Raw genomic sequence first — 12,769 nt, forward strand, 5'->3', positions numbered from 1 at the left:
AATGAAGTAGAGTAAAGAAAGCACTCTATACAACTACTTCAACAATACAAATGGAAAGGAAATGTTACAAAATTACACAGAACAATCTTGGCCCCAAAGAAGAGATATGAGAAGATATCTCCCTGTGCTCCAAGGGTGTGGAACACTACATATAGTTTCAGATTGTTTTCAATATATTGATTGGTTTTTCCTCTTAAAATATTATTGGCTATATGGAATGGCTAGGGGCAGTGGGAAGAGATACAGAGAGAAATTTTGGTGATGTAAACATATGACAGCAATAAAATTTATTTTTTTTAAAAAATCGCTAGTGTAGCTGAACTAGATATAGAAATGTGGGGAGATTCTCAAGCACGTTTCCCAGCTCCTGCCCTCTTTTCACCTATCCTCCGCATCCTTCACAGACCTGCTCATGTCCTACCTCTTCTGGAAAGCCTTTCCTAACCATTGCAAGCCAGAGAGAAATCTCCTTTCCTCTGAACTCCTTTGATTTGATATCTAATAATAACAGTTGCATTGTTAAACTGTTTACCTTCCACATGGAAAAATGATACTTGTAACTCCTGAAACTTTCTCATTATTAGGCAGTTAGAAGGAGCATGCATAAACAGGGCACAGGCGTGAGTTGAACGGTATGATTATCTATAAAAATAAAATGAAGGGGTGAGAAAGAAGAATGCACTGGGAACAGGGGAAAGGAAGAGGTAGAATGGGGTAAATTATTTGACATAAAAGAGACCTGAAAGAGATTTTACAGTGGAGGGGAAGCTGGGGAAAGGGGAGGATGGTGAGCACATGAGCCTCACTCTCATGGAAATTGGCTCAGAGGGAATAACATACACACTAGGTCAAGTGCAGCAATCTGTCTTACCATACTGGGAAGTAGAAGGGGAAGGGCATAAGAGAAGGGAGGGGGGCGCTGATAGAAGGCAAGGCAGAATGGAAGAAGCAAAAGTCAGAAGCAGAATACTTTTGAAAATGGACAGGGTGAAAGGAGAGAGAGAGAGAGTAAAATAAACAAGAGGGAAATAGAATGGAGGGAAATAGTAATCATTACTGTGGAAAAAATTTCCAGCAAGTTTCTCTGATAAAGACCTCATTTCTCAAATATATATAATCAATTGAGTCAAATTTATAGAAATGAGAGCTATTTCTCAGTTGATAAATGGTCAAAAGATACAAACAGGCAGTTTTCAAATAGAGTAATCAAACCTATCTATAGTCATGTGCAAAAAATGCTCTAAATCAATATTGATTAGGGAAATACAAATCAAAACAACTCTGATCTACCATCACACACATCAGGATGGCTAATATGACAGAAAAGGAAAATGACAAATGTTGGAGAGGATGTGGAAAAATTAAAACACTGATGCACTGTTGGTGAAGGTGTATACTGATCCAACCATTCTATAAAGCAATTTGGAAGTATGCCCAAAGAGTTATAAAATCCTACATATCCTTTGACCAAGCAATACCACTACTAGGTCTGTATCCCAAAAAGATAAAAAAACAAAAAAGAAAAGGTCTTATATGTACAAAAATATTTATAGAAGCTCTCTTAGTGGTGACAAAGATTGGAAATGGAGGGGATGTCCATCAATTGGGGAATGGTTGAACAAGTTACTGTATATGATTGTGATGGAATACTAATGTGCTCTAAGAAATGACTAGCAGTATGCTCTCAGAAAAACCTGGAAAGACTTACATGAACTGATGCAAAGTGAATGAGAAGAACCAGGAGAATATTATATATAGTAACAGCAATATTGTATGATGATCTACTGTGAATAACTTAGCTATTCTCAATAACACGACTCAAGACAATTCTGAAGGACTTATGATGAAAGGTGCTGTCCATCTCCAGAGGAAGAACTGGGGGTCAGCTAGGTGGTGCAGTGGATAGAACTCTGGCCTTGAAGTCAGGAGGACCTGAGTTCAAATCCAGCCTCAGACACTTGACACGTACTGGCTGTGTGACTCTGGGCAAGTCACTTAACACCAATTACCTCACCAAAAAGCAAAAAAAACCCAAAACAAAACAGAGGAAGATGGTGGATCCTGAATGCAGACTGAAGATACTTTTTCTTTATTTTTCTTGGGCTTTTTTTGGGGGGGGGGTCTACGTTTTCTTTTACAGCATGACTTACATAGAAATGTGTTTTGCATGACTACACATGTATAATCTATGACAAATTGATTGCCTTCTCTCTGAGGGAGGTAGGATTGGGAAAGAAAGAATTTGGAACTCAAAATTTGAAAATGTTGAAATTGTTTTTACATGTAATTGGTAAAAAATAAAATATAAATTTTTTTTAAAAAGCTACATTTATGTAGCATTTTCAAAGTCTATAAAGAACTTTACCTATAGAGTTTCATCTGATCCTCACAACAACCCTGTGAGGTAGGGACTGTGAGTATTATTATACCCACATTATAGTTATGGAAACTGAGGCTCAGGAAAGTTAAATGGTTTACCTATGATCCTACAATTTCTCCTGGCTCTGAAATTTGATGTTATTTCCTACATCATTCTACCTCTAGTAATGTTTTGCTTTGTGGCATAGGATCAAATGATTTAAAGGTAGACACTAAAACACAGAATATTAGAAGATAGAACATGGAACTAGGCAGCTGGCACAGTAGATAGAGTGCCAGGTCTAGAATCAGGAAGACTCATCTTCCTGAGTTCAAATCTGGCCTCAGACACTTACTAGCTGTGTGACCTTGGGCAAATCACTTAATCCTGTTTGCCTTAGTTTCTTTAACTGTGAAATGAGCTAGAGAAGGAGATGGCAAACTGCTCCAGTATCTCTGCTAAGAAAACCCTAAATGGGGTCACGAAGAGTCAGACACGACTGAAAACGACTGAACAGCAACAACGAAAGAACGTGGAATGTCAGAGGTAGAAGGGACCTCAGAATGTAAAATCTAGAATGACAGAGCTAGAAGAGACCTTAGAACTTACAATATTAGAGCTGGAAAGAACCCAAGGAGGGAAAAGAAACAATAGGAACTTGAAGAACCTGTGACTTAACTGGACTAAATCAAACTGTTGCACTGAAGATGGGCCTGCGAGTGTGATTCTACCATGACAATATATCAAGATGGAACAAACTTTGAAAGTTATTCTGGGGGCAGCTAGGTGGTGCAGTGGATAGAGCACCGGCCCTGAATTCAGGAGGACCTGAGTTCAAATCTGGCCTCAGACCAAACACTTGACACGTACTAGCTGTGTGACCTCGGGCAAGTCACTAAACCCCAATTACCTCAACCAAAAAAAAAAAAAAAGGAAGTTATTCTGCTGTGGCTATAGCCTATCCAGGGGTGGGGAACCTGCAGCCTCGAGGCCACATGTGGCCATCTAGGTCCTCAAGTGCCTCCCTTTGACTGAATCCAAGCTTCGCAGAACAAATCTCCTTGATAAAGGATTTGTTTTGTAAAACTTGAACTCAACCAAAAGGCTGGCACTTGAGGACCCTTATTCCAACCCCCATAGAATGTCAGGGCTGGAAGAGCCCCAAGAACCATACTATACTATGTAAGAGCTAGAAACCATTTTAGACTAACCCTCCCATCTTATAAATGAGGTTTCATCCTTCATTTTCAAAGAGGACCAGTGACATCACAGGGTGATGTCTTGACTTGTGAGTGAATCGGAGTTGAGAGGCAGGGCTGCACAAAGTTGACAGCCTCTCTCTCTCTTCCTGAATCATTGAGAAGTCCAGTGTCAGGATGAAAGTCAAGATGACTGGCGATGGCCTGGGATGCAGTGGATGACCTTGGTGTCTTCCATGTCTGACCACGCTCCAAGTACTCAACGCCTCAACCATCTTCATGACTATTGGAACAAATTGTTCTCATCAGCCCATTCCACTGGTGTAAGTCTTCATATGCTTGGGGTAGACACCCTTTTATTCACCAATAGGTTTGAGGCCTGTCAGTTACCCTCAACCTGGTTTAGTCCTTCTGCTGAGACAGTTTTATCAGGGTATGGCCACTGGATGTGCTATAGCTTCTTGGTGCCACAGGTGAGAATTGGGTGAATCAAGTGGACACCAAAGGTGGATGAGGAACCACACCAGAGGCACTAATTAAAACCCCTACCCAAATGATGTTTGTTATTATTATTGTTTTTTGGTGAGGCAATTGGGGTTAAGTGACTTGCCCAAGGTCACAGAGATAGTAAGTGTCAAGTGTCTGAGGTCAGATTTGAACTCAGGTCCTCCTGACTCCAAGGCCAGAGCTTTATCCACTGTGCCATCTAGCTGCCCCTCCAAATGATGTTTGATTGAGAGTTCTATTTGCCTATTGATCTGTGCGCTTAAGTCTCAGAAAATGAGGACACTGAAATCCAGGGGAAGGAAATGATTTTATCAGGGTCACAGAGGTAATAAGCAGAAGACCTAGGAGCTAAACCAATTTATATTACCTTAAATTGTTATTTGCCTTTTCATACTTGTGTGTCCAGGCTCCCAAACTAGACTTTGAGCCGCTTGACCAAAGGGAGTGTGTGCTTGCATTGTTTGGATATACACAGGAGCTAATGTAGAACCTGGGTGGTGGGAACTAAGAAGTCAGCTCTTGAGAGGAAGGAGGCACAAGAGGGACTGACCAGCGAGGCCCAAGAAGGCAGGCTCTGGATGTTTTGTCAGTGGAGGCCCTTAATGTCTTTTTGGCAAAGCAGTGAGAGATTTGGGAAGTGGGAAGCTAAGAGCCTAGGTAGGAATCCCTTAATGAAAGTCTGTGGGAGAAAGTGTTAGCAGGGAGATAAGATTCTCCAAAAGCACAGAGCATAGATATGGGTGGGAAAGGAGAAGGAAGAAGGGATGCTCCTTCCTAAACCAGTGGAATCAGGGTGTTGAGATTAGAGGTCAGTCAGAGCCTGGCTGCTGTGGTCAGGGCAGAAGGAGCCACTCCGCCCCCCCCAACAACTTTAGAGTATGGATTTATAAGAGGCTTTGTGGCATTCTAGAAAAAACCCCACTAAATTTGGAAGAGGACCTGGGTTTGGGTTCAAGTTGGCAGGAACCTCAAAAGCCATCCACTCCACATGGCTCACTGACTATATGGGTCTGCCTAAGGTCTGCTCAGGAAAGCGTGGTCTCTTCTTGCTTGTCAGAGTGTCAGGAATGACATTTCTCCATGTGCAAAAAAAAAAAAAAGTCTCTAAAGCTCTATTGGGAGATGTTTTATACCAATTGTTCTTATTATATGAACTCAGTAAACATACCTTTCTAAAAGCTATTTAAATAGCAATAGGTGGGGGTGAAAGCATCTGAGTTGGGGCTTGTGAACTATTGCACTAGAAAAGTCTCTCCACTGGGTTACCCCTAGACCCAGCAGCGGGAGATGTACTGTGGGGACTCATCCTGCCAGTAAAGAGAATGGTTGTGGAGCAGCTAGGTGGTACAGTGAATAGAGCTCTGGCCTTGGAGTCAGAAGGACCTGAGTTCAAATCCAACCTCAGACATTTGATACTTACTAGCTGTGTGACCCTGAGCAAGTCACTTAACCTGATTGCCTCACCGAAAAGCAAAAAAAAAGAGAGAGAGAGAGGTTGGGAGAGTAACTCCAGAGCATGTGTTATGGAATGAACAAGTAAAGAAAGGAGAAAGAACCATTGAAACTTTTTTTTAATGCAAAGAAGAGAATAGAAGGAATCACAAACAAGCAGAACTGCTTTGAAAGCTCAATACATGTTGAATTTCTTATATACTTAAAAAGAGAAGCCACTTTTACCTAACAGTTACTCACAGTTTCATGTATAATGCTCTTTTTTCTATTCTACTATGTATAGGGAAATGTTCATTTTATTTGGTGTTTGTTAAGTTTAGAATAAAAAGCAAATTCATACACACAGAAAGGAAAGTCGAACTTTGAGTAATGGAGATGTTTCAATCCCAACCTCCACTCTGTGCCACTGGGGATTTCCCGACTGCCAGTCTTGTTTCTATTCTCTTGTTCCACAGCCCACACTCAATGTACAGAGATTTCATTTCTGCCCAGAATGTCCTGATCATACAGCTTTCATTTCTAGGAAAGAGGCTGCTTTCCCTCTACCCCTTTCAATTCACCTAGGCACAAGATGAGTGGCCCTTGGAGAATTAGAAAATTAAGCATAGGGCTCCTGTCTTCAGTCATACTTTTCTCATGGATGACATCTCCCATCAGTCACTCTTCTCCATAGGACCCTTCTTTCCTTTGATTACTCTCCATGCAATGGTCAATCTTCTCATAGGGCACTCCTGCTTACAATTAGTCATTCTCCTCTGGGGTAACAATCTGGTTACTCTTCTCCCACTAATCGTTCCTCTGCCTTTGGTTACTCTCCTCATAGGACCCCTCCACCATGAGTCTGGACCCCCCCCCTTTCCAGTGAAAGGGGGCTATGCCTCAGTCCCTCAAAGGTCAATCATCCAACAAGGCTTTGGTAACTTTTTTTAAACACGTGAAGAGACATCATTCTTGACCCTTCAGCAAGAAGAGAACATATTCTCCTGGGGCAACTCATTTAGAGAATTATCAATGTTGGAATGGGTAATTTATGAGGAGAGATACTGAGTAATTCATGAGCGGGAGGAAATGAAGATGCCGAAACACCTTGGCAACACTAACTTATCTGTTCAGCAACTCAAGATTGGCCCCTTCTTTCACTCCCCTGAGTTCTAGTCCCACCCAATTAGAGTCCCCTGACTGTTTAAGAATAGTCGGTTCTGCTTCCCTACCTTCTTTACCTGGAGAGGAGACTATTGGTGTGTCAGTCAGCCTATCAATAAACATTTATGAAGTGTTTGCTATGTTCCAGGCACTGTGCTAAGCACTAATGATACAAAGGAAGGCAAAAGATAATTGTTGCTCTCAAGGAGCTAAGTCTAATAGGGAGACAACTATGTATAAACAAGCTATATACAGGATAAACTAGAGATAATCTACAGAGGGGAAGTGCTAGGACTAAGGCAGATTGAGAAAGGCTTCCTGTAGAAGGTCATATTTTAGCTAGGACTTGAAGGAAGTCAGGGAAGTAGGAGCCAAAAATGAGGAGGAAGAGAATTTCAGGCAAGAGGGATATTCAGAGAAAATGCCCAGAGTTGAAAAATGGAGTATCTTGTGTGAGGAACGGCAAGGAGGTCAGTGTCACTGGATTGAAGAGTATGGAAATGTAGAGGAGGGGATGGTGCGAGATATACAAAGACTGGTATGGAGTACAGCATCTACCGTCAGATATGATTCATCAATACGATGTTGGGTTTACTGAACCACTTTCTTCTCTTGTTCATATTTGTTCTTGTTCATACTTTTTATAATAAGTACCAGCAAGCCTTTGGGGGTCTTCATCTCTGGGAAAAAAAATGTAGTAGTGACAGAACACTTCAATAAGAATGTATGAGAATGCTATGTGCTCAGCCTGGAACCAGAAAGTTTCAACCAACACCAATGTAACATGTTGGTGTTGCTGTTATTGAGTTGTTTCACTTGTGTCTGACTCTTCATGACCCCTTTTGGGGTTTTCCTGGCAAAGATACTGGAGTGGTTTGCTAGGCATATATAGCAGCTAAGTAGGTACTTAATAAATGCTTGTTGACTTGAAACCTAGGTCCAACACAGGTCTATCATCCAGCTTCAGGACTACTCATCTTATTTTCCTTTTTTCTAACCTACCAAACTACAGCACCATCTTGAGAAGCAGTGTAGTATAGTGGGATAAGGACTGGATTTGGGATCAGGAAACCTGTGCTCGAAGTCCCACTATAACACTTAGATTGACTGTGTGATCTTTTGAAAGTCACTTTACTTCCTTGTCAATTTTGTGATGATGGGGAAAATAATAGTTCTATTCCTGACAAGATTATCATAAGGAAATTGTTTTGTAAACCTTAAAGGATTATACATGAATAATATTATTATTGTCATTATTATTATTATTATTACACAACTTCTCATCCACTCCCTGAAGGGCAGTTACTACCTCAAGATTCAAGTAGTACCAGTGGATAGGTACCCCTAAAATTTTATATCACTTACAAGCCCCCATTGATGTGTTTCTCATTAATACCAGCCAATAAACATAATTAGCTCTTAGCATAGTAAGAACAGTAGCTACCATTCCCCATCTCCATGCCATAAATTTGGGTACACTCTCTCAGAAATACACATAGCATCCTTAGGTACAACAGTATTGAGTAATAAGTGGGGAACACATGGGGCAGAGGCAAGATGGTGGATTAGAGGCAACCCTGATGAACTCTCTCAATATGCCTATCCAAACAACTTTAAAAATAACACCTCAAATCAAATCTTGGAGCAGCAGAGCCAACAAAATGTCAGGGTGAGACTTTGTCAGCCTAAGAAAGCTTAGGAGGTCAACGGGAGAAGTTCATGACACTGGAGTAGAAGCCACTCAGAGCCCACACATGCAGTAGAAGAAACAGTGGCCATAACAGTCGTAGCAGCAGCTTCAGGAGCTTTCAGCCCAGAGACTGTAAAGGGGTTGGACAGTTGGTTAGGAAGAAATGACAGGGGACCTTTTGCTGGTACTGGGTATAGCTGATATTCATTGACGACTCTATTGCCCATATGACATTCTGGGTCACAGTTCCAGGGAGGAGAGGAGCACTGGAGATTGGTCACAAGGGACCAGGGACCCTGATGACAGTTCCCAGGCAAAGATAATGCTAGTGCTTGTGGCTGCAGGGGACCAGAGGCCCTTCCTAGTTAAAGACCAGAGTGCAGATCAGGTGAGCAGTGACCGCACCTCTCCCAGGATCACACTACCTTGGAAATACCAAAAACTTGGAGATTTTCAGAACTAGGAAAACAGTAGCATGAAAAAGCCTGAAGCTTGGGACAGTGCCTTCCCAATCCCAGGTGAGTAGAGCCCAACTTTAACATAAAATTCAAAGTCAAGAAATAGACTAGAAAAATGAGCAAACAACAAAAAAAGAATCTGGCCATAAAAAACTACTATGCAGTGAAGACCAAGAAGAACTCAGAAGAACAGCTACAAGCAAAGCCTCAAAGAAAAATGTTAATTGGATGCAATCCCAACAAGAATTCCTGGAAGAGTTAATGAAAGAGATAAGAGTAATAGTGGAAAAATTGGGAAAAGAAATGAGAGGGATGCAAGGAACTTTTGAAAAGAGAATTAACAGCTTAGTAAAGAGAGGCACAAAAAAATACCAAAGAAAATAACACCTTAAAAAAGCAGAATTGGCCTAATGGTAAAAGAGGCACAAAAATTCACTGAAGAAAAGAACTCCTTAGAAAATAGAACTGACCAAATGGAAAAAGAGGTACAAAATCTCACTGAAGAAAATAATTCCTTAAAAATTAGAATGGGGCAAATAGAAGCTAATGACTCCATGAGACATCAAGAAACAACAAAAAAAGGTCAAAAGAATGAAAAAAAATAGAAGAAAATGTGAACTATCTTATTGGAAAAACAACTGACCTGGAAAATAGATCCAGGAGAGATAATTTTAAAATTATTGGACTACCTGAAAACCATGATCAAAGAAAGAGCCTAAACATCATATTTCAAGAAATTATCAAGGAGAATTGACCTAATACCTTAAATCCTGAAAGAATCTTCTGATCACCTCCTGAAAGAGATTCCCAAAGTGAAGACTCCCAGGAATATTATAGCCAAATTCCAGAGCTCCCAAGTCAAAGAAAAAATTACTTTAAACAGCCAGAAAGAAACAATTCAGATATTGTGGAGCCACAGTCAGGATCGTGCAAGATTTAGCAGGTTCCACATTAAAGGAGTGGAGGGCTTAGAATATGATATTTTGGAAGGCAAAGGAACTAGGATTACAATCAAGAATCACCTACCCAGAAAAACTGACTATAATCCTTTGAGGGGTGGGGGAATGGATATTTAATTAAATAGAGGACTTTCAAGCATTCCTGATGAAAAGACCAGAGCTGAGTAGAAAATTTGATTTGCAAACAGAAGATTCAAGAGAAGCATGAAAAGATAAACAGCAAAGAGAAATCAAAAGAGATTCAATAAGGTAAAACTGTTTACATTCCTACATAGGAAGATGTAACTCCTAAGAACTTTCTTATTATTAGGGCAGTTAAGAGTATACATAGACACAGACATGGTGTGAGTTGAGCACGATGGGATGATATATTAAAAAAAAACTAAGAGGTGAGAAAGAAGGATCCATTGGGAGAAAGGGTAAGGGAGAGGTAGAATGGAATAAATTATCTCACATAAAAGAGGCACAAAAGAGTTTTTATAGTTGAGGGGAAGTTGGGAGAGGGGATCAGACAATGCTTGAACTTCACTCTCATCAGAATTGGCTCAAAGAGGGAATAACGTACACATTCAATTGGGTATAGGAATCTATCTTACTCTCCAGGGAAGTATGAAGGTAAGAGGATAAGAGAAGGGTGGTGCTGATGGAAGGAAGTGCAGATTTTGGCAAGTTGGTAGTTAGAAGCAAACACTTTTGAGGAGGGATAGGATGAAAGGAGAAAGAAAGAGAAAAATAAACAGGGAAAATAGGATAAAGGGAAATACACAGTAATGATAACTGTGGAAAAAATTTTACAGCAAGTTTCTCTGATAAAGGCCTCATTTCTCAGATATATAGAGAACTGAGTCAAATTTATAAAAAAAAAAAGGTAGTTTTCAGAGGAAGAAATCAAAGCTCTCTATAGTCATATGAAAAAATGCTTTAAATCACTATGGATTAGAAAAATACAAATTGAAAAAACTGTGAGGTACCACCTCACATCTATCAGATTGGCTAATGTAACACAGAAAGGAAAAATGACAAATGTTGGAGGGGATGTGAAGAAGTTGGGACACTAAAGCACCATTTATGGAGTTGTAAATTGATTAACCATTCTGGAGAGCAATTTGAGACTATGCCCGAAGGGCTATAAAGCTGTACATACCCTTTGATCCAGCAATACCACTACTAGCTCTATATCCCAAAGATGTTTTTTTCTTTAAGGGAAAAGGAGCTTTATTTACAAAAATATTTATAGCAATTCTTTTGTGGTGGCAAAGAATTGGAAATTGAGGGGATGCCCATCAATTGGAGAATGGCTAAACAAGTTGTGATATATGATTGTGATGGAACACCATTGTGCTACAAGAAATAACAAGCAGGATGCAAGAAGTCCTAGAAAGACTTACATGGACTGATGCACAGTGAAGTGAGCAGAACCAAGAGAAGAATGTACATAGTAACAGCAGCATTGTACAATGATCAACTGTGAATGACTTAATTATTCTCAGCAATATATTGATCCAAGATAGTTCCAAAGGACTCATGATGAAAAATCCTATCTGACTCCAGAGAAGGAACTGATGGAGTTTGAATGCAGATCAAAACAAACTTTTTTTCACTTCATTTTTATTGTTGTTGTTGTTTTGGACTGTGTTTTCTTTGACAACATCACCAATATGGAAATATGTTTTACATGATTCCACACATATAACCTATATCAAATTGTTTGCCTTCTTAATGAGGGGGGCGGAAGAGGGAGAAAGGAAGAGAATTTGGAATTCAAAGTTTTAAAGTATTTTACATGTAATTGGGAAAAATAAAATATTTTAAAGCTATTTAAAATATTTTTTAAAATCTTAAATATTAAAAAATTTAAAAAAACAACAACTTGACAATGCAGTTGCCACAACCTACATTAGACTACAGAAAAACTTTATTTCAATTGGTACCCTTGTTTAAGCAATCCAAGGTGATATTGAAGAAGCTAAGAGACAATTAAATTTACTAGAACATTTCATAGACCACCGAATATTTACAATGTATATTTTCTAGTAGCACTAACTAGAAATTAGAAGAATAACCTCAAATCCTGTAGTCACTAGATTGTTATCTATTCTTATCTCAAGCAAATGGCTTATAGTCATAAGCCAATCCATCCATATTTATATAATACGTTTCTCTCAGAATTTCTTTCTGAAATTATGTCCAATTTACATTGTCTATATCTTATTTGTACATAGTTATTTGTCTGTGGTCTCCTCCATTAAAATGTGGGCAGGGACTACTAGTGCCTTTCTTTGCATCTCCATTACATCATACTTTGTAAGCGCTTAATAAATGTTTGTTGGCAACTTGATAATAAATGTGAGATAATAGTCTATTACCTTCTGTTACTAGACACTGAGGTCCTTTCTCCAATTAATCTGCCAACCATTAAAACTCTGCTTCAGAGAGCATAATTCTGATGGGTTGGCCACATTGTTTGAATGAACAATGTAGGCTTGCCAAAAGACCGTTTCATGAAGAACTCACACAATATAAGCACTCACATGGTGGTCAGAAGAAGTGATACAAGGACACTCTCAAGGTCTCTCTTAAGAACTGTGGACATGGGAGACATTGGCATAGGACTGCTCAGCATGGCGTGCCCACATCAGAAAAGGTGCTGTGCTCTATGAGCAAAGCAGAATTGAAATAGTTCAAAAGAAACTCAAGATGCACAAATTTAGAGAATCCACCCCAAATATTCATATGGACAATTTGTGTCCGACCTGTGGTATAGCATTCTGAGGTCGTATTGTTTTGATCAGCCACAGTCGGACACACTGAGACTTGACTCTCACATAGTGATGTCATTTTGGTCTTCTTCGAGAATGAAGGATGACAACCAACCAAATATGTATAATGTGCAACACTTGTGCCTTCCTTCTGAGATTACCTTGTATTTATGCTGTGTTTATCTTGTATGTTCATAATTATTTGTGTTCTCATTCCTATTGGATTAGATCCTTGAGAGCAAG

Source organism: Vombatus ursinus, unplaced genomic scaffold (genome assembly GCF_900497805.2).
Source record: "Vombatus ursinus unplaced genomic scaffold, bare-nosed wombat genome assembly UNPS02005286.1, whole genome shotgun sequence".
In the NCBI taxonomy this organism is placed as follows: Eukaryota; Metazoa; Chordata; class Mammalia; order Diprotodontia; family Vombatidae; genus Vombatus; species Vombatus ursinus.